This window comes from Anolis sagrei, chromosome 6, assembly GCF_037176765.1.
Source record: "Anolis sagrei isolate rAnoSag1 chromosome 6, rAnoSag1.mat, whole genome shotgun sequence".
NCBI classification, from domain to species: Eukaryota; Metazoa; Chordata; class Lepidosauria; order Squamata; family Dactyloidae; genus Anolis; species Anolis sagrei.
Window position 1 is genome coordinate 45,263,554 of NC_090026.1, and position 23,581 is coordinate 45,287,134.

Here is a 23,581-nt window from a genome sequence, read left to right on the forward strand (position 1 = left end):
GTCTCAGGAAGAACAAGCCTAAAAGAATCCCACAAAATTGGACAAGCAGGTGCCTCAGTCACCTCCTCTGGAACTGTGGTGAAATTGGAGTCCAGCTCAAGACGTATCTGAGCAACCTTGTCTGCAAAATGGTGTGCGAACTCGCGACACCGAGTTGCTGGATCATCAAAGGGATGTTAGATAATCGACTTGATAGAAAATTGTGGAAGATTAATGCTATGTATGACAATGGCAGTGAGAATAATCAATGCTCAAAGATGGAAAGAATCAACAATCCCAATGCAGGAAGACTGGCTGACAAAGTTGTGGGAACTTGTGGAAATTTTCAAACTTACCATATTGATTGAGGAGAAATCTGTTAATCAATTTTAAAAAGACTGGGGCTTATTTGTTATGTTTCTTCAGTTAAACCTTCATTATTATTTTTAACTAGTACAGTTCATCTTAAGGGGGAAGGATGAATTAATATTTTTTCTGATTGAATGGCTGTGGAAAATTGAGAAAGCAAAACTATCATCCAGGTAATGCGCATCCGATACACAAGTTAGGATGCCTAATAGTGGCAAAAACAATTAATAGAAAGACTTGACATGCATGGGTCCATTTCAAGGCATGGAATAAGGCCTCTTCTTCCAAGGAGGGCAACATTCTGAAAAAGAGCAAGCCAAACCATATCGAAAAAGGAAAAATTTGTGGTCTCTCTTCACAAGCAATTATTAGCTCTAGAAGAAGGAAGTGGGATTTTCAGCAGCACTGGCATGAAACACAAGGCAACACATTGATGGATGAGTGTGCATCTTCTTGTTTAATGCTTGTCAGTTCTCCTTGAATGTGGGAGGAGTGGGGGGAAACTTGCAGGCAGAAATACAAATCTGAAAATGAGGCTCAAATTTACTTGTAAATACAGCTGAGAGTCTGCAGCATCTGGCTGTCAAATCTCAAAAGTTTTACAAGGGGGCATCTTTCAAACCCTGTTAAAGGAAGTAACATGGGTCTTCTGTTCTGGTGGTGTTACACGGCTTGCTCATCAGGGGTCAACATTAAGATGTGGATTTCATGCCTCCAATGTGCATAAAATTGCTTTCACAAAAGCAGTCATTTTTCTCCAGTTGCCATGAGCAAAAAATGCACAATAAAAGCCCCTTCATCAGGAGAACTAGTAGTGGGTTGTTGCTTAGAGGATCCTCCCTCTGGCAAGGCATTTACAGTGGATAGCATTTAGGGCTTGTTTCCTCCTTTGATTCTTTGATAAACAGCTTCAGGACATATTACCGGTTCTGGCTCTTAAATTTCCTGGCAGACTCCCAAGAAGCTCCTGAAACATACAAGCACACTTTATAACCCATTTGTGGAGCATGTGAAGAAGAAATTGTTGTTCTCATGCAGGGCAAAGGGGATTTTCTTGAAAGCATGGATGTCATTCTTGAGAGTGGATGAAAGAAAAGGCGATTGCTCCTTGAGATGCAACTAAAAAAGAACACCAGGACAAGCAGGCATCTTTGTATGTCTCAATCAGTCCTAAATCAACATACAGTGCCTGGCAGGGTTTATTACATTGCTCCACAGTTGTACATTTTGACTGTTTGTTTTGTACAATTAAAGCTTCTTAGGTTCAGGGCACAGAAATGCCACATTTCAGATTCAGGGAGGAGGGCCGAGGAAATCCACAAGCTACTTCTCTCATATAAGTCACAGTTTGCGGGAAAGGGGTAGGCAAACTTTCAAAAAAGTTCTCAAATGTTAAGACGGCATCTTAAAAGGCGGATCCTGTCCAAGGTCTCAATGCCTGGATTGTGTATTGCAAAAAGCAGAGTGTATAGAATGGCTTGTTCAGAGTATAAATTGGGTTCAAAACTGAAAGGTTTGAGAAGGGTGGGGACAAATTCCAGGAAAGACTTTGCTGACATAAGAGCTGAAAGACACTTTTTAAAAAATTGCAGGCCTTGCCGAGAACTTAGCATCACTATAACTAATGGCTCTGTATATGGAGGTAGGCAAACTTTGTAATGATCCCATTTTGAATTATAACACCTATCAGATCTGTTTCCAGAAAACAGCACTAAATGTTCAGGCATCATATTTCCAAAAGACAACTCCTATTATTTTTTTTAAAGGAGTATCAATAGATATTTATTCCAATGAATAAATATGGTCATCTTCCAAGTGACTTTCATTTATCAGTAAGGAATATGAAACAACAAAATAGAATTCTTTATTGTTGCTTGTTATATCTTGTTTCCTCTTTGGGGATGAGAAGCCTCCTGTTTACACCATCTAGGCACAGAAAACTTATTTTTAAAAGACTGCAAAATCCACCAGTAAATATCTCCTGGCAGTTGTAATCTTAAAAAGTAAGGTCTCCAAACTTTAAAACACAGGCATCCAAATCCCATGGATCCACCTCTATATTTCTGAATCCAGCAGTTGTTAGTTGCAATTCTTAACAAACAGTCCACACTTGCCAGTGTCATGAGCCTATTTTCACAGGGCTTCCCTAAATCCCTTGTCCTTTTGGTCCTCCATGTTATTGCCTATTAGAGATTTCTCACAATCACAGCATTATCTGTTTCCCCTTCACTATATTTACTTTGGCTCTCAATCTTTTCCACACATGAATAGCAAATGCTGCTGTCAATATTTCTCTCTGTTACCTCTCTCTCTCTCCTTCACATGCACACTCTATATTAAATGCAATTAACTGCAGTCCTTAAACTTGAGATAAGAAAAACGCCTCTAAGAAATTCTACCAGCCTTGCCAAAACTTGAAAATCACCCTTAAAAGCTGCATTAAAATAATTTGAAATAAATAATTGACTAGGCACTAGCAGCCCATCTGCAATTATTTCATCTGCGAGGACAAACCAGACAAAAGATACTTCCATAGTTTTCGTGCATGGCTTGAATATTCGTGCATTAACCTTTGGAACCTGCATGAATTCTGAAAATCTATGCTGCACATTTCTTCTTAACCTGCAGATTTATTTCGGTTCAATGTGGTACAGTTTCTAACACTCTATCAGTCAGCTCTCATTACCCCTCAATAGCCCACTCCATAGCATTTGAAAGGGAATAAAAACCACCACAAGCACTAACCTTAATCACTCACATAAGTAGCCAAATTAATTGAATAATGTATCTGAAGACACAAGGGGATGGCTGATAGCTTCCCTTTGCAGATTATTTCTCTTGGTTTGCCACTTCCGACCACTGAACGTAATTTGCCAGAGACATAATTACTTTCTGCATACAAAAGCTATCAGAGTTAGAAATCAATAGCCAAGGTTTTCAGATCTTCCTCCCTCATGAACTTGTAATAGGAAGCTCAAACTGAAGGACCTCATTCACTGTGCTGCTATGACCAAGACCAACCTGGCCAAAATGCTCCATCCCCTTCACCATGGGTGTTCACCATTGGACATTTGCCCTTCCTAATTCTTGGAAATTTTCAGGAGGCCGAAGCAGCCTGTTTTCCATTGATTACCCTATGTATGACTAACCCAAATTCCATCTTTTTCCTTATCATAGAAATCTGCGAAGATTGAAAAAAATGGAATAACCTCACCCTGTGTTATTCAATGCCCCCCCCCCCCCAGTACAATGAGTCCTCCATCTGAAGGCAAAGCATATCTGGAACACACCATGCTCCCACAAAAGTGAACATTTTTCATATCCAGCTATTACACATCTTGGTAACCGTGCTCCATGCAGTCATGCTGACCACATGACCTTGGGAGTGTCTATGGACAATGAAGGCTCTTCGGCTTAGAAACGGAGATGAGCACCAACCCGCAGTCAGACACAACTGCACTTAATGTCAGGGGAAAACCTTTACCTGGAAACATTTCTCTCTTTTTCTTTTGTCTGAAACTCCCAGAATCCTCTAGCAGAAAGATTTTGGAAGCTGCAGCCTCCAAAAATACTTTTTCCAAATCCTGATCTGTGAATGTAATAAATAACTGCTCAGAACATAACAGAAAAACTTACAAGGAAACCTACTAACACTGTTCTAGTTGAGTTATTCTTACATGGATTAATATATCTTTTGATATATTCATGTAAAATATTAAAATATTTATAATATAATGTATATGCCTTCAACTGGCAGCAACAATGTGAAATTTCATAGGGTTCTCTTAGGCATTCCAACCAGGTCTGACTCTGCTGAGCTTTCAAGATCAGACTAGTTCTGGTGCCTGGAGGGTTTTTCAGCAGATAGGAAATATTCGTATTTCATCCTATATCACAGGCATGGACAAACTTTGGCCCTCTAGGCGTTTTGGACTTCAACTCCCACAATTCCTAGCCTCAGGCCCCTTCCTTTTCTCCCTCAGCCGCTTGAAACTGCATTAAATGTTCAGTGTAGATGGGGCCTCAGGTTTGCCAGTCAAACTGCCTTCCCACCCTTGCCTCTGAATCTAAAGGGTCGATTAGCAAACCTATTATCATAATGGTCATTTATTTTACAATACCTGTCAGGTGGCAGTCCCTCAAAAGACAAGTGTTGGCCCTGCAATCATCAATCGACAAAAAATATTTAAAAATTTTAGCTCCATCAGCGATTAAAAGGGCAATGTACATTTTCTGTACTGAATCTTCAAAGCACATGTTTTGACTGAACTAAAAAGAAGAATCTCAACATATGTTTCCCCTAAAATACATTCAGAACATGTAAAGTGAAAATACAGCCATTCCAAGACATTCAAATTCATTAAATATTTCCCCTATCTCACATACATGCATATGTATTTAAACTGCATTATATCAGTCTATATAATGCAGTTTCAATCACATTTCCTCACATCTTAGCTGGCCATCAATCAATACCAGGTTCATAAATGCAAAAGAAACATCCAGGAATTAAATCGTTAATGTCTGAGTTACTTAGTTAAGCCCTGAGAAGATACAGAGATGGAAGAGATCATGAAGGCCATCCAGTACAACCACCTGCCATTCAGGAATCAAAGCACACCTGGCAGGTGGCCATCCAGCCTCTGTTTTAAAAAACCTCCAGAGGAGACTCCACCACATTCCAAGGCAGCACAATTCACTGCTGAACATTAGGAAGCTTTTCATAATGCTTAAGTGGAATATTTTTGCTTACATGTTGATGTTTAGGTGGAATTCATCTGTCCACAGATATAATTCACCTGAATTCTTGGTGCAACGGCAGCCTAAGTGCAAAGTTAGGGAAGGAAGGATTGTTGCAGTCTATCAGAATACTGTTCACTTACTGTCTCCCAGTTATGAGTACCTGCCCTTGGTGCTGAAATCTGGAGAAAGACTAGTAACCAGAGATTAGGGGGCGGGGGGATACTTTTCAGACTATATGTTTCATAATCCTCAAGCTGTCTGTGAATCCTTGAAGTTGCAGTCCAAAATCGTGACTCTTGGAAGCCTGATAGTGACCCAGCCACCTTATCAGAATGGCATTTCCCTTCCTAGAGCTGGCGGAAGTAATGCCAAGGGTAGTGTCAGAGGCCATCCAAGTTGCCTCAGAAGACTTCCACATTCAGAACAAGGACACCTCAAAAGCTAAGCTCAGGATTTTGTAGCTTTCATGCCGATCATAGGCATGGTCTTCACATATATAGTAGGACAAACTATTCATTTGATGTTGTGCCTCAGTTATAAAGATGATGACCCAGTGATATGAATTTCTGTGCATCGGATCCAGACTTTTTCAGGCTGACTGGATGAAATAAATGGGACTTTTACTTCATTGGAGATACTCTGTGTATGTCTACATTTAGATCAGACTTGAGGTGGCAAATATTTTTGGTCTTCAGCTTGTAGATCTAAAGTCACTATGGACAGGGATTTTAAGAGCTCTAGTCTAACCCCTGGTGTGGGCCCAAGTTTGGGCAACACTAATCTATTTCCAACCAACATATTTTCTTTTGCTCACTGATTAAGACGCCAATCTCCATAAAGAACTTGAAAACTGGTGGTTTATGACAGTTTAAGGACATTTTTGTGTTGAAATTGATAGTGTCTGAAATGAGATGTTCCGGAAATTGGCATATTGGTTCCTAAATGCCTTAGCCCAACAGAAGCCATTCCTATCCTTATTCTTCTGAGGATTCTGATAGTGATGACATGGGAAAGACAAACTTTTTAGCAGTAAAGACAGACACCCAATCATCCCAATCATGTTGTTTATTCATTCAGTCGCTTCCGATTCCGATTCTGTCACCACCCCCAGTTCCTTCAGAGTTAAGCCAGTCACTTCAAGGATACCATCCATCCATCTTGCCCTTGGTCGGCCCCTCTTCCTTTTTCCTTTCATTTTCCCCAGGATCATTGTCTTCTCCAAGCTTTCCTGTCTTCTCATTATGAGGCCAAAGTACTTCATCTTTGCCTCTAATATACTTCCCTCCAGTGAGCAGTCGGGCTTTATTTCCAGAAGTATGGACTGGTTGAGTCTTCCCGTGGTCCAAGGCACTCTCAGAATTTTCCTCCAACACCACAGTTTAAAAGCATCTATCTTCTCTTGCTCAACCTTCCTTACAGTTCAGCTCTCACATTCATAGGCTGCTATGGGGAATACCATTGCTTTAACTTTTATTTCCCAATCATACTCAAGGGAAATAAAAGCAATGACTCTTGACCTTTGCTAATCCAGATATTTGGGTCTTAAGAGCCCCAATTCCCAGCCACTGACCATGCTGCCTTTGACCTTAAAGATGTTGAAGTCCAAAATATCTAGGGTACCAAAAGGTTGAAAATTAGTAGGCTAAAATTTTATTGCAGTAGTTCTTAACCAAAGATGATCCAGACGTTTCTAGACTTCAGTTAACAGCATAGTGAATCATCATAGAGGAATTGTATTTGAGGAAAGCTTTTGACTTCCCTTTTTTGATAAATAGTTCCTAGGGATGCTACCCCTCTATTCAGCCTTGGTCAGACCACACTTGGAATACTGTGTCTAGTTCTGGGCACCACAATTGAAAGGAAATGTTGACAAGCTGGAAGGTGTTCAGAGGAGGGTGATTAAAATGATCAAAGGTCTGGATAGCAAGCCCTGTGAGGAGTGGCTTAAAGAGTTGGGCATGTTTAGCCTGCAGAAGAGAAGGCTGAGAGGAGACATGATGACCATGTATAAATATGTGAGAGGAAGTCATAGGGAGGAGGGAGCAAGCTTGGTTTCCTCTGCCCTGGAGACTAGGACATGGAACAATGGCTTCAAATTACAGGAAAGGAGATTCCACCTGAACATTAGGAAGAACTTCCTAACTGTGAGAGCTGTTCAAAAGTGGAACTCTGCCCTGGAGTGTGATGGAGGCTCCTTCTTTGGAGGCTTTTATGCAGAAGCTGGATGGCCATCTGTCGGGGATGCTTTGAATGTGAATTTCCTGCTTCTTGGCAGGGGTTTGGACTGGATGGCCCACGAGATCTCTTCCAACTCTATGATTCTATGGATGTTGGACTACATTCATGGGAGGAGGAAACCTACAACAGTGACTGTGCTCCTTGATTATTCATTCCACCAAAAGAGGATTAGACAGTTGGAACCTAGGTTAGGAAGTTACTTTTTAAAAGAAATTAATTATGCCATACTGGCTGTTGGAGAGTTTCCCAATAAGCAACTTTCCCAAGATCAGTGTGATTTTTTTATGGCAGGGGTTCCTCAGTGTACAAGTTTCATCTATGTGATGAAAGGAGGGATTAGGGCAATGAAAGATATAGCAAAAAATGGGCTCAGGTACAGTAAAAGATAATGCATGTTGGGAAAAATACAATGTGCACTTGACTACAGGAGCACTCAATGTATCAAATATACAGGTTACATTCAAATAAAAGATTGCTACATTTTGTAACGGGAAGGTGACACCAAACCCTTGTTTTGTGTAATTGCTCCGTTTAGCCTCTGAAATTAAAACCAAAACCAAAAGGAAGCATAGATCTAATAAAATGTTCACAGATGTTCTGTTCTCCTATTTTCCACTTCTGATGTGGTACTACAAAGACCATTCACTGCTTTTATATGCTTTACCTGGGATATTAGCTTTGAGAGACAAACTAGCGTTTTAGTTTGAACTTTAAAGGAGCTCTCCAAAGGACTGAACCCTAGCTTCAGCATCTTGAACAACTCTTCTGAAGTTTGAACTAAAGCCCAAAGCAGATTTGTTGCCCCAATGGCATGGATGCTATGAGTCATTGCTACCTGACGCACAATCTCTGGGTGCAGAGAAAGGAAAATTAACTTAATAAAATAACCTTTGCAAGCTCTGCTTGGGTGCAAAATTCTCCCTATTAGTAACACACCTTCAATGTTCGCAATACAACAGCTTTTCTCGGAGAGGGCACAGATTCACTATGGACCAGGGATGTGATCCAGCAGCACTATCTGTGATTATAATCTACTCTTGGATCAAACAGGAATACAACTCCTGCATAAAGACCTCCTATCATGCTCAACCAAGGACAAGCTTTAAGGGAAGGTTAATAAATGTGTCAAAGCGTTGCAGTATAGCAATCTCTATCTGAACTAGATTTGTTATTGTGCTATTAAGAATTCACCCCCTTGCTGCCCTTGAGAGGGAGCAAGATATTCCCCCAGCTTCATGGCTTAAAGAACGTTAACAGAAGTAGGAGTGTTGGAGATTTCCCAATGATAGGAAGTGACCCAAATCGGGGGAACAGGAAGAAGGGAGGCAATTTTTATTAGCCACATGCATTCTGACACACAAAAGATGACACATTGCCACAGTTTCTCACAAGTAATTGTAAATTCAAAAGAAAAAGGGGAGGAAAAGCTGTGGTTGCATTAACTCCAATTGATATGGTGGAAGTCCAGCGACATTTTAAATAACAGTGTTAAGCTGAGGAGATATAACTTTATTTGACACAGAAAACCTCTTCAGGAAGCAGTTATTCAGAAACTATCTGATAAAGATGTATTGTCAAAGGCTTTCATGGCTGGAATCATTGGGTTGTTGTAGGTTTTTCGGGCTATATGACCATGTTCTAGAAGCATTCTCTCCTGACATTTTGCCTGCATCTCACAACCTCTGAGGATGCTTGCCATAGATGCAGGTGAAACATCAGGAGAGAATGCTTCTAGAACAGTGGTTCTCAACCTGGGAGTTGGGACCCCTGGAGGGGTCATGAGGGAGTATCAGAGGGGTCACTAAAGACCACCAGAAAACACAGTATTTTCTGTTGGCCATGGGGGTTCTATGTGGGAAGTTTGGCCCAATTCCGTCATTGGTGGGGTTCAGAATGCTCTTTGATTGTAGCTGAGCTATAAATCCCAGCAACTACAAAATATCAAGATCTATTTTCCCCAAACTCCACCAGTGTTCACATTTGGGCATATTGAGTATTCGTGCCAAGTTTAGTCCAGATCCATCATTGTTTGAGTGCACAGTGCTCTTTGGATATAGGCGAACTACAACTCCAAAACTCAAGGCCAATGTCCACCAAACCCTTCCAGTATTTTCTGTTGCTCATGAGAGTTCTGTGTGCCAAGTTTGGCCCAATTCCATCACTGGTGGAGTTCAGAATGCTCTTTGATTGCAGGTGAACTATAAATCCCAGCAACTACAACTCCCAAATGACAACATCAATTTCCCCCCCCCAACCTCATCAGTATTCCAATTTGAGTGTTCGGGTAATGGTGCCAAATTTGGTCCAGTGAATGAGAATTCATCCTGCACATCAGATATTTACATTGCAATTAATAACAGGAGCAAAATGATAGTTATGAAGTAGGAAGGAAAATAATTTTATGGTTGGGGGTCACCACAATGTGTGGAATTGTGTTAAGGGGTCACAGCATGAGGAAGGTTGAGAACCACTGTTCTAGAACATGGCCATATATCCCAAAAAACCTACAACAACCTATCTAATGAAGAGTCAAGTGTAACATAAAGCTTGCTTGAAGCTCCCAAGCTCCAAAATTTACTATCCAGTTGCACATGATGATATCATTGAGAGGGCTCCATTTATACAAACACTTTAAATAGTATTAAAAATCTTTCTCTGTACATAATGAATGAGAAAATATGAAGTTCACGGTTAACTGGAGCTGATTGTATAAAAGATACAGTTACATTTTGTTTCCCTATTTAAAATGCAAACACCTAGATACTATTAATAGCTCTAAATTTATTTCTGTTGAACTGTGGCATTCTGACTATAATAATATACAGGCTTTTCACTTATACTAGAGGGTTGTTCACTAAGTGGTTCTGCTTGGTTTAAACAGGCAAGGAAATGCATAGTATTGGTCCGATTTCTCTTTAACGCAGCATGGCAAAGGGTTCTTTTAGGTATGCAGCAGATTAAGAGTTCTGTGTAGCTGCTGTTTGTGACATCAATAATTTAAAAGCTGCATACTTGTACAGGCATACAAACACAATAGAACATGAGCTTTTGCTTATCTTCCTCATACTGGCCTATTCATTGAAGCACTTCTATAGCTGAAAGGATGACACAGTTGGCACACTGAGGGTGTATTTATACACTATTGAGCCATGATGTTTTTGTTTTTTTTTGTTTTTTTTGTGTGACAGGAACAACTTGAGAAACTGCAAGTCGCTTCTGGTGTGAGAAAATTGGCCATCTGCAAGGACGTTGCCCAGGGGACACCCGAATGTTTGATGTTTTATCTTCCTTGTAGGAGGCTTCTCTCGTGTCCCCACATGGAGAGCTGGAGCTGACAGAGGGACCTCATCCACGCTCTCACCGGATTCGAACCTCCGACCTGTTGGTCTTCAGTCCTGCCGGCACAAGCTCTTAAAGTGCAGCCTACACACCAACTCTCCTCGGCAGCAGCTACACCTCGCTGCCCCCTCCCACCAGCTGTCGGCAAGGAGGACATGGAAAGGAGGGCAGGAGACTTCGGCTCCTCCAGAGTGGAAAGTGCAGCCTACAGACCAACTCTCCTCGGCGGCAGCTACACTTCGGTGTCCCTCCCCATCCTCAGTGTACTGGCAAGTGATAGTTCACACCTATGACACCACAACTGATAAAATCTATGTTCCTCTGGACTTTTACAAAACTGATCAGTAGCCTACTACCATCATCAGATAAGACTCTTCCTCCGCCCGCGCCAAGGACCCCATATCACATTTGCCATCCCCCAAGAAGGTCCAGGACGTGTTTTTTTTACCCACCCCATTTTGTATTCAAATAACTTTGTGTCTGGTGGGATGGGGGGGACGGGACAGGGAGGGTATAAAAAGGGCTGAAACACTATGGAGAGAGATTGGGGGGGGGGAGAGAAGGGGTCTACGTTGTTAATTGAAGCAATAATATGTTTCACGCTTATGTCTATGCTTGATGTTTTAATAGTTTTAATTGTTATTTTCTACAGTTATATGCTATTGATTTGGATATGTGATATTTTGTATATACGTGAGGCATTGAATTTGCCATTTATTATTTTGTAAACCGCTTTGAATCCCCCCAGGGGTGAGAAAAGCGGTACAGAAATGCAGTTAATCTATATATATAAATTTGTTAGGGGCATCCAACGAGGAAACAAAACTCAAAAACCGCCCAACGAAACTTAACCAAAATTCCCATGCCCATAACACAACCCACAAGGTACAAACATATCTACTCAAAATGAAAAACAACACAACAACACACTCACAAAACGGCAAAACAACAAAACTCAAAAAAACCCAACGAAACTTAACCAAAATCCCCGTGCCCATAACACAACCCACAAGGTACAAACATATCTACTCAAAATGAAAAACATCACAACAACACACTCACAAAACGGCAAAACAACAAAACTAAAAAAACCCAACGAAACTTAACCAAAATCCCCGTGCCCATAACACAACCCACAAGGTACAAACATATCTACTCAAAATGAAAAACAACACAACAACACACTCACAAAACGGCAAAACAACAAAACTCAAAAAAACCCAACGAAACTTAACCAAAATCCCCGTGCCCATAACACAACCCACAAGGTACAAACATATCTACTCAAAATGAAAAACAACACAACAACACACTCACAAAACGGCAAAACAACAAAACTCAAAAAAACCCAACGAAACTTAACCAAAATCCCCGTGCCCATAACACAACTCACAAGGTACAAACATACCTACTCAAAATGAAAAACAACACAACAACACACTCACAAAATGGCAAAACAACAAAACTCAAAAATCCCCCAACGAAACTTAACTAAAATCCCCGTGCCCATAACACAACCCACAAGGTACAAACATATCTACTCAAAATGAAAAACAACACAACAACACACTCACAAAACGGCAAAACAACAAAACTCAAAAATCCCCCAACGAAACTTAAACAAAATCCCCGTGCCCATAACACAACCCACAAGGTACAAACATATCTACTCAAAATGAAAAACAACACAACAACACACTCACAAAACGGCAAAACTCAAAAATCCCCCAACGAAACTTAACTAAAATCCCCGTGCCCATAACACAACCCACAAGGTACAAACATATCTACTCAAAATGAAAAACAACACAGCAACACACTCACAAAACGGCAAAAGAACAAAACTCAAAAAAACCCCAACGAAACTTAACCAAAATTCCCATGCCCAAAACACAACCCACAAGGTACAAACATATCTACTCAAAATGAAAAACAACACAACAACACACTCACAAAACGGCAAAACAACTGAGCATGCGCATTGGCGCCCAGTCGCAAGTTCCCTGGCGCGCGCACATGGCCTTCCGGCCAACGTTCCCTCTGCGGAAACCATGCCCACTCCAAGCCCCGCCGCGCCGCTTCCCGCACACACACCCCCCCTGCCGCACACACACACACAACCCCACGCTCCATCACTCCCCCCGCCGCCGCATACACACACGCAACCCCACTCCCCCCGCCGCCACACACACACACGCAACCCCACGCTCCATCACTCCCCCCACTGCCACACACACACGCAACCCCACTCCCCCCGCCGCCGCACACACACACGCAACCCCACGCTCCATCACTCCCCCCGCTGCCGCACACACACACGCAACCCCACGCTCCATCACTCCCCTGCCCCAATCTTACCTCCTTTTACTTCACGCCACCTCCAAACCCCACCCCGCCCCTTCCCGCCCTGTCAAAATCTAGGAAAGACACGAAGGAAGGAAAGAAGGAAGAAAGAGAAAGGGAGGTAAAGAAAAAGGGGGAAGGAAGGAAAGAGATAGAGAAAGAAGAGGAGAAGGAAAGATGGGAAGGAAGGAAGGAGGGAGGGAGGGAAAGAAGGAGAGAAAGAGGGAAGATTGGCCACAGCAACACGTGGCGGGTAAAGGTTGTTATTTCTATGATTATGATGATGCTATTGTTCCTATGAGACCCTTTTGGGGGAATGGGAGAGGTGTCAGGTCCCAGAGGCAATGCATTGCATTATTGTTATTGTTATGATGGTGGTGAAATAAAAGGAAATAAAAAGTGAAAGAAGGAAGCAAACAGGGAGGGAAGAAAGGCAAAGGAAGAAAGGGGGAGGGAATGAAGGAAAGAGAGAAGGATGAAACCAAGTAGTGAAAGAAGGGAAGGAAGAAAGAGGTAGAGAAGGAAGAAAGGAGAGAAAGGGGGAGGAAAAGGGGGAAGGAATAGGTAGGTACCTCTCTTTCATAATAGTCCAGATATCTACCTCAACTTTGATAAATTTTACTATAGGCCACAGCAACGCGTGGCAGGGCACAGCTAGTAAATAATAAAATAAATAAATGCATTGCACCACCAGGGGATCCGCTATGGCAGTTAAAGTGGTGTCAAACTGCATTCATTCTACAGTGGATAGGATTTCTCAACCTGGGGGTTGGGACCCCTCGGTGGTGTTGCAGGGGCATGTCAGAGGGGTCACCGAAGACCATCAGAAAACACAATATTTTCTGTTGGTCAAGGGGGTTCCATGTGTCAAGTTTGCCCAAATTTTATCGTTGGTGGAGTTCAGATTGTACGCGAACTATAAATCCCAGTAATTACAAATCCCAAAAGTCAGTGTTTATTTTCCCCAAACTCCACCAGTGTTCACATTTGGGCATATGGAGTCTTCATGTCAAGTTTGGTCCAGATCCACCATTGTTTGAGTCCACAGTGCTCTCTGGATGTAGGTGAACTACAATTCCAAAACTCAAGGTCAATGCCCACCAAACCCTGCCTCTTGTTCATGGGAGTTATGTGTGCCAAATTTGGTTCAATTCCATCATTGGTGGAGTTCAGGATGCTCTTTAATTGTAGCTGAACTATAAATCCCAGAAACTACAACTCCCAAATGACAAGTGACTCCCCCTAACCCCACCAGTATTCAAATTTGGGTGTATCGAATATTTGGACCCAGATTGATCCAGTAAATGAAAATACACCCTGCATATCAGATATTTACATTATGATTCATAACAATAGCAAAATTACAGTTATGAAGTAGCAACGAAAGTGATGTTATGGTTGGGGGTCACCACCACACGAGGAATTGTATTAAGGGGTCGCGGCATTAGAAAGGTTGAGAACCATTGGTGTAGATGTACCTTGAGTTTTCTCCTGCCTTTGGAACTACCTGACTGGGAATGCTGTTTAAATCGCATATACTTGTTTTAAGTCTTGGACTCTTCAGCTTGTACATTCTTGCACCAACCCTTGGTGACAAACAAATGAGGAATTCTGTTTACAAGATTATGTAAGCTTCCAGCTCATACAGCTCACCTTGTCAAGCTTTTGGACAGAGGCAGCTTTCATACAGTTGACAGAGCCTTCCACCCTCTTAAAGCTTCCAGTATTCAGAAGTTTACAATGAAAAGTGAAACTCGTTCTTAAAATGTTGGTCCCACATAAAACCTATTAAAAATCACATCCAGGACAAACACCAGCCTACGGATGCTAGCTGTCTGTATTGACTTAAGTCACACAATTCCATTCAGTTCAACTTACTCAGTTCAAATATAATATCCTTAGGATTTTATATGTATCCCAATATAGAATTCTCTCATAAAATGACCACTAAGCATACCAATCATCCCCCACACTCACTCTCTCCGGCCACCTTTCCGAGCTTTTTCTGCCAAACATATCCCACCCCTTGGATACATGTCTTTTGGTTCCCCCGGATTTAGAATCTTCATTCAATCCTTGACTGGCGGCACAACCAGTACTTTGCTAGTAAACCAATAAACAAACCAGAGCAAACCTTAGGGAGGGAAAGTCTATGACACTGCAAGCCAAAGAAAAGAACAGAGGAAGCTTTTCTCACAAGTTCCTGACAGAAACAGAAATAGGAGAAAAAAATCAGGGAGAAGCGAAGGGAAGAAAGCGAGAAGGATGAAGGAGAAGAGCAGCGAGCTACAAAGAAGAGGGGAAACAGGAATGGAAGAACAAAAGAGAGCCAGGGAAAATCTGCGAGGCATGAAAACGTGGGAAGGGAAAGTGGGAAGATGGGTGGGTTGAAAGAGAACGAAAGAAGGGAGAGTTGGAGACTTGGCGAGGGGGCGGAATAGAGAATGAATGAGAGAATCAAAGGCAGAGAAAGAGGACCAAGGCTGGAGCTAGGTTGCCATACCATGCATGATATGGTCAGTGTAGACCAGCCATGAGCAAACTTGGGTCTTCCAGGTGTTTTGGACTTCAACTCCCACAATTCCTAACAGCCTCAGGCGCCTTCCTTTCCCCCCTCAGCCACTTAAGTGAAGAGAAGAAAGCGAGAAGGATGAAGGTGAAGGATGATTTTAAATATGTTTTTAACTTTTTTATCACACGTTTTTGATGTGCAAGCTGCCTTGGGTCTGCTGCGGAGAAAGGCGGGGTAAAAATATTAAAAATAATTAAGCAAAATAACATAAATTTCTACCTCTTAGGAGGGAAATCCACTCCTGAAAGAGTTATCATGGGGAAAAACCTTAAAAACTCTGGCATAGACACTGAAAACTGGGAAGCCCTGGACCTTGAGCGCTCCAGCTGGAGGTCAGCTGTGACCAGCAGTGCTGTAGAATTTGAAGAGGCACAAACGGAGGGCAAAAGAGAGAAACGTGCCAAGAGGAAGGCGTGCCAAGCCAACCACGACCGGGACTGCCTTCCACCTGGAAACTAATGCCCTCACTGCAGGAGAACATGCAGATCAAGAATAGGGCTCCACAGTCACCTACGGACCCACCCCCAGTACACCGATCTTGAAAGAGAATCCTACTCAGACAATGAGGGATCACCTAAGTAAGTAAGTAAGTATTGGATATGCAGGATGTATTTTCATTCACTGGACCAAATTTGGCACAAAAACCCGATATGCACAAATTTGAATACTGGTGGGGTTGGGGGGGGGGGGTTGATTTTGTCAGTTAGGAGTTGTAGTGCTGGACTAGTTAACCTACAATCAAAGAGCATTCTGAACTCCACCAACAATGACTACCAGATGGAAGGGTTTGGTGGGCGCTGACCTAAAGTTTTGGAGTTGTAGTTCACCTACATCCAGAGAGCACTGTGGACTCAAACAATGGTAGATCTGGACCAAACTTGACACAAATACTCAGTATGCCAAAATGTGAACACTGGTAGAGTTTGTGAAAAATAGAGTTGTAGTTGCTGGGATTTATAGTTCACCTACAATCAAAGACAATTCTGAACCCCACCAACGATAGAATTTGGCCAGACTTCCCAAACAGAACCCCCATGACGAACAGAAAATACTGTGTTTTCTGATGGTCTTTGGTGACCCCTCTGACATGCCCTCTTGACCACCCAGCTCAGAGGTCAAAGAATCATAGGGTGGGAAGAGACCTCATGGGCCATCCAGTCCAACCCCTGCCAAGAAGCAAGAAAATTGCATTAAAAGCACCCCCGACAGATGGCCATCCAGTATTTATTTAAAAGCTTCCAAAGAAGGAGCCTCAACCACACTCCAGGGCAGAGAGTTCCACTGCTGAACAGCTCTCACAGTCAGGAAGTTCTTCCTAATGTTCAGGTGGAATCTCCTTTCTTGTAGTTTGAAGCCATTGTTCATTGTCCTAATGGAGCCCCTGGTAGTGCAGTGGGTTAAACCCCTGTGCCGGCAGGACTGAACACCGACAGGTCGCAAGTTCGAGTCTGGGGAGAGGTGGATGAGCTCCCTCTATCAGCTCCAGCTCCTCATGCGGGAACATGAGAGAAGCCTCCCACAAGGATGATAAAAACATCAAATCATCCGGGCGTCCCCTGGGCAACGTCCTTGCAGACGGTGAATTCTCTCACACCAGGAGCGACTTGCAGTTTCTCAATTTGCTCCTGACACAATAAACGTCCTAGTCTCCAGGGCAGCAGAAAACAAGCTTGCACCCTCCTCCTTATGACTTCCTCTCATGTATTTAGAGGTCCCAACCCCCAGGTTGAGAAATGCTTCCATAGAGGTATTCACCCTTCCCTATGCCAAACAATCCATATTTTTGTCTGAAGTTACACTGGAAAACGTGCTCGCTCCAACATACATACAAATTCAGCATAAGAACAAAGCTACAGAACCTATATACATAACTTAGGGACTGCCAGTAATGGTTTGCACTGCATTAGATGGGTCTACACTGAGTCATGTATGATATAGCAATGTAGATTCAGCCTGAGAGAGAGCATGTCCCATAGAAGGCTTATGGGGGGGGGGGGGGGAGTCCATACAAAGTATGGCAAAATCCTCCTCCCTTTTCCATTTCTTTGCCCACTCTTCCACCTTTCTTCCCAGCAAAGCCAGCCTTCCTAGCTTCTATAGCAGGCAGGGGGCTTCCCCCTTTCTTCCCCCTCACCTGGCCGGCTTCTGCTCAGCTGGGCATCGCTGGCAACTTCTCTTCTTCTTCTTCCTCCTCCTCCTCCTCCTCAGTCAGGAGGCAGGAGCAAGCAGCCCAAGAGCGCGCGTGCCAACGCCGCGCGCCCACTTCTTTGCCTCGCTCGCCTGCCTGCCTCCCGCGGACCCCGGGGGACGCGCACGCGCACTCTCCCGCCTCGTGCGAGGGGGCGTGGATCTCTGAAGACTGTATATATATGTGTGTGTGTGTGTGAGAAAGAGAGAGAGAGAGCGCGCGTGTGAATTTCGCCCCTTCGGACAGCTGGCGATGGAACGCTGACCCGGGCGGCGCGCGAGCGGCAACAGCTGCACCAATTAGCGCTGCTCTCGGAGTTGGGCCAGCGCGCGCGCTCTTTCTGCCTTGCCAGCTGTATGCAAAATAATAATAATAATAATATAAAAATAAATGAAATAAAATACATTTTAAAATATTTTTTAAAAATGTGGGAATCGTTCCTGCTGCTGCTGCTACTACTACTACTAATACTACACCTTGTCTCTGTCCTGAGGAATCTGTATAAGGACCAAGTAGCAACAGTCAGAACTGACCATGGAACAACAGATTGGGAAAGGTGTAGGGCAGGGTTGTATACTCTCCCCCAATCTATTCAACTTGTATGCAGAACACATCATGCGATGTGCAGGGCTTGACGAATGCAAGGCTGGGGTGAAAATTGCTTGAAGAAACATTAACAGCCTTAGATATGCAGATGACACCACTCTGATGGCCAAAACTACGGTGAGGTGGATCTGTAATTGGTTAAATGGACGACCCCAGAGAGTGCTCACTAATGCTTCCTCTTCATCCTGGAAAGAAGTGACAAGTGGAGTGCCGCAGGGTTCCGTCCTGGGCCCGGTCCTGTTCAACATCTTTATTAATGACTTAGATGAAGGGTTAGAAGGCATGATCATCAAGTTTGCAGACAACACCAAATTGGGAGGGATAGCCAATACTCCAGAGGACAGGAGCAGGATTCAAAACGATCTTGACAGATTAGAGAGATGGGCCAAAACTAACAAAATGAAGTTCAACAGGGACAAATGCAAGATACTCCACTTTGGCAGGAAAAACGAAATGCAAAGATACAAAATGAAGGACGCCTCGCTTGAGAGCAGTACGTGTGAAAAAGATCTTGGAGTCCTCGTGGACAACAAGTTAAACATGAGCCAACAATGTGATGTGGTGGCGAAAAAAGCCAATGGGATTTTGGCCTGCATCAATAGGAGCATAGTGTCTAGATCTAGGGAAATCATGCTACCTTTCTATTCTGCTTTGGTTAGACCACACCTGGAATATTGTGTCCAGTTCTGGGCACCACAATTGAAGAGAGATATTGACAAGCTGGAATGTGTCCAGAGGAGGGCGACTAAAATGATCAAGGGTCTGGAGAACAAGCCCGATGAGGAATGGCTTATGGAGCTGGGCATGTTTAGCCTGAAGAAGAGAAGGCTGAGAGGAGATATGATAGCCATGTATAAATATGTGAGAGAAAGCCACAGGGAGGAGGGAGCAAGCTTGTTTTCTGCTTCCCTGGAGACTAGGACGCGGAACAATGGCTTCAAACTACAAGAGAGGAGATTCCATCTGAACATGAGGAAGAACTTCCTGACTGTGAGAGCCGTTCAGCAGTGGAACTCTCTGCCCCGGAGTGTGGTGGAGGCTCCTTCTTTGGAAGCTTTTAAACAGAGGCTGGATGGCCATCTGTCAGGGGTGATTTGAATGCAATATTCCTGCTTCTTGGCAGTGGGTTGGACTGGATGGCCCATGAGGTCTCTTCCAACTCTTTGATTCTATGTTTAACTTGTTGTCCACAAGGACTCCAAGATCTTTTTCACACATACTGCTCTCGAGCCAGGCATCGTCCCCCATTCTGTATCTTTGCATTTCGTTTTTCCTGCCTAAGTGGAGTATCTTGCATTTGTCACTGTTGGGAAAGGCGTACGGCAGGGTTGTATACTCTCACCCAACCTATTCAACTTGTATGCAGGACACATCATGCGATGTGCGGGGCTTGAGGAATGCAAGGCTGGGGTGAAAATTGCTGGAAGAAACATTCACAACCTTAGATATGCAGATGACACCACTTTGATGGCCGAAAGCGAGGAGGAGCTGAGGAGCCTTCTAATCAAGGTGAAGGAAGAAAGCGCAAAAGCTGGGTTGCAGCTAAACATAAAAAAACCCCAAGATTATGGCAACAAGAATGACTGACAACTGGCAAATAAAGGGAGAAAATTTGGAGGCAGTGACAGACTTTGTATTTCTAGGTGCAAAGATTACTGCAGATGCAGACTGCAGCCAGGAAATCAGGGGACGCTTACTTCTTGGGAGGAGAGCAATGATAGATCTTGATAAAATAATAAAGAGTAGAGACATCACACTGGCAACCAAGATCCGCATAGTCAAAGCCATGGTATTCCCTGTAGTAACCTACGGATGTGAGAGCTGGACCTTAGGGAAGGCTGAGCGAAGGAAGATAGATGCTTTTGAACTGTGGAGTTGGAGGAAAGTTCTGAGAGTGCCTTGGACTGCGAGAAGATCCAACCAGTCCATACTTCAGGAAATAAAGCCTGACTGCTCATTGGAGGGAAGGATACTAGAGATCAAGATGAAGTACTTTGGCCGCATCATGAGAAGAAAGGAAAGCTTAGAGATGTCAGTGATGCTGGGGAAAATGGAAGAAAAAAGGAAGAGGGGCTGACCAAGGTCAAGATGGATGGATGGAATCCTTGAAGTGAATGGATTGACCTTGAAGGAGCTGGGGGTGGTGACAGCCGACGGGGAGCTCTGGTGTGGACTGGTCCATGAAGTCACGAAGAGTCGGAAACAACAAATTGCCGCCAAATTCTTGTCTTCTTATTATATGGCCAAAGTACTTCATCTTTGCTGCTGCTACTACTAATACTACAGTATTATCACTACTATTTTACTTTGGCTCGTGCACACAAACAAAATATTTTTTAATTTATTGATTTTTGTTGTTACTGTTTATTCGTTCAGTCGCTTCCAAGTCTTCGTGACCTCATGGACCAACCCATGCCAGAGCTCCCTGTCGGCCGTCGCCACTCCCAGCTCCATCAGAGTCAAACCAGTCACTTCAAGGATACCATCCATCTTGCCCTTGGTTGGCCCCTCTTCCTTTTTCCCAGAGAACAGAGAGAATCAAAGGCAAATTTATTTTCATCACATAAAAGTCGCGCCCCCCTTTTCCAACTAAAATGGATAAAAATGCAACTATTATGCGATGAAATATGCGAGTCTGAGGCTTTGTTGATTATACAAACCACAGAGCTCCGATTCACATTAAGAACTTTCTCCCACATGCTTTTTGTGGGAGCTTGTTCTGTGGCTGCTGTAGTTTAAAGTTAGCTTCAAACTGCATAAAATGGTCAGTGTAGATGGAGCCTATGTCAGCAGGAGTAGATTCAGGGCAAATAAAGGAGCTTGGCTTGCAATTGCCATAATTATGAGACTGTCAGAAGGTGCTTAAACTGAGTCAGATCAGTGATCCACCTAGTCCTGTCTTGTCAATTTTGACTGACAGGTGCATCAGAGTTTCAGGCATGCATTTCCCTCATGCTGGTTTCCTATGGAGATATTCCCAAGCTTTGACTCTGCTTCATTCTGAAATCTGGTGTGAAAAAAATATTGTGTGAAGAACTAAGGCTTCCAGAATTGCCCCTGGTTGAGAGGATTCTTCTGGGAATTCACAGCTTTCAAAATTGATTTTTCCGCAATCTGAAGCTGGTCACAATTAAAAATATGATGCTGCGGCAAATGGACCTTTATGATTCTTAATTTAGTCAAATCCTACCCTTTTTAGAATTCGCGAAGAGTGGTAGACCCTCCTTCCGTTTTTATCTGAAGCTGTTTGCATTTCACTGCTCCATCACAAATCAAATGCAACAGCTGTGTGAGATGTCATAACTAAGCAACCAAGCTTTCTTATTTGAAATGTATTTATTTATTCCATTTTTGTTCTTATTTTTTCACTTTAAAAATATACTCAAGGTAGTGAACAAATATCACTAAAACCAAAGAATATACTTGTTTTATTTCTCCCCCTCTATTATGATGGCCTCATCAATTCAAGATGCAGGGCTTCCAGAGCAAAATTTGGAGGTGGTTCCTGCACCTTTAAAGGTTGTATAGAAGAGGGAACCTTTAGAGTTACTTTTCAATCTGGAAGCCCTTTTAAGTCAAATAAAGCATATCTCTGAGACCCCTTCTACACTGCCATATAACCCAGATTATCAAAGCAGATAATCCACATTATCTGCTTTGAATTGGATTATATGAGTCCACACTGCCATATAATCCAGTTCAAAGCAGAAAATCTGGATTTTATATGGCAGTGTAGAAGGCGCCTCTGTGAGTTGGGAAAGGGATCACCTAACATCCAGTCTTTGGTGTATTCTGCTTTTAGACAGATCTTGGTGACATTGTTTTGACTACAGAACCCAAAATCCCAGGGGTGAAACTGACTGGGATATTCCAGAAGTTGCCTTCTCAAAAATTTAAAATGTCTGTTTTTTCAGGAAATTGTTCTAGTGGGGGAAAACACAAAAGCCTTTCATACTATATTATTATTATTATCATCATTATTAACTTTATTCATACCCCACCTTTCTCCCTGTTGGGATTCAAGGCGGCTAACAATCCAAACTAGATAAGTTTAAGAAATACAATACAAAAGTTAAAAAACAATTTAAAATAGTGTGGCCAAAACTGAATTAAAATACAAGAAATATACTTAAGATTGCCTTTAAAATTCATACCTCCCCCATCCCATCCAACTATCTATATAAATAAAAATGTAATGTTTGTTTGTGGGATTAATATAACTCAAAAACCACTGGGCTAACGAGTGACCATCACTCATAAAAAGACTGAAAAATGCAGTGGAAGAGACTTTAAAAGCCAAAAAAATAAAAAAAATACATTACAATGCATGCGCAAAACAACATATTTACACATATACAAAGATATATACACACACATATATACATATATACACACAAACACATGTACACAGACTGGGCCACAGCAATGCGTGACAGGGGAAGTCTACTATGATTATAGTGATGTCATGTGTCTTTTACTGCCATGGTTCTATCTTATGAGATCCTGGGACTGGCAATTTAGGGAGGAATATATAAAGCTTTCAGCCAGTGCCTTACCAAACTACAAAACCCCAAATCCAATAGGATGGAACCAGTGGTTCCCAACCTGTGGTCCGTGAACCACTAGTGGTCTGCAAAAACAAAAATATGGTCCACGGCCTGACCATTACTACACCGTTGCTTTGAAACCACACAACACCTAGAGCAACTGGTTTAGCGAAACCCTGTTATAGTGCTGAAGCAATGGGGGCTGACTACCCATGAAAGATTGCTACTACCACATCAGCTCTTAAATATGGTTTTCTGTGGGTGAGCAGATGGCGACTGTTAGATGGCATATGTTCTGTATCAGAAACTAGAGCTTGATATCGAGCTCTTTTCGGGGGGTTCTCCCAGCGAGGGGAGTCCCTAAGGACCGCGAATGGGGTCCTGACCTTGGTGAGCGGCCAGCGGATGCCAATTCAAAAAGACGCAAAAACGTTGAAAATCAATCTCACCAGAGGCTGAAGAGGAAGTCTGCGACCGAGGCGTTTATTTTAGCGATTCAGCTGAAAAGGATGCGTTACAGGGATGAATCCTCAAGTAAGCATGCGGTACAGTGAATTTCAGGCATATTTATACAGGCAAAACAAAGAAATCCCGGTTTTGAATCTCCCGCCCGCCTCCTGTCAGTTCCCTCTGTCCTGATTGGCCGGCTCCGGAACA

The 23,581-nt window shown here is 42.9% G+C and overlaps 1 protein-coding gene across 2 annotated transcripts in view; it reads right to left on the minus strand.

The window, feature by feature from the left end:
* The window catches only part of ZNF385C (zinc finger protein 385C), a 202,130-nt gene extending 184,286 nt beyond the window's left edge, over positions 1-17,844 (minus strand). The window contains exon 1 of one of the 2 annotated variants that reach the window (XM_060781154.2): positions 17,718-17,844. The gene's annotated coding sequence lies outside the window, so the exon portion shown is untranslated. The remainder of the gene's footprint in view (positions 1-17,717) is intronic. The other variant, XM_060781152.2, reaches the window with a different exon arrangement.
* Between the last annotated feature and the right edge of the window lie 5,737 nt (positions 17,845-23,581).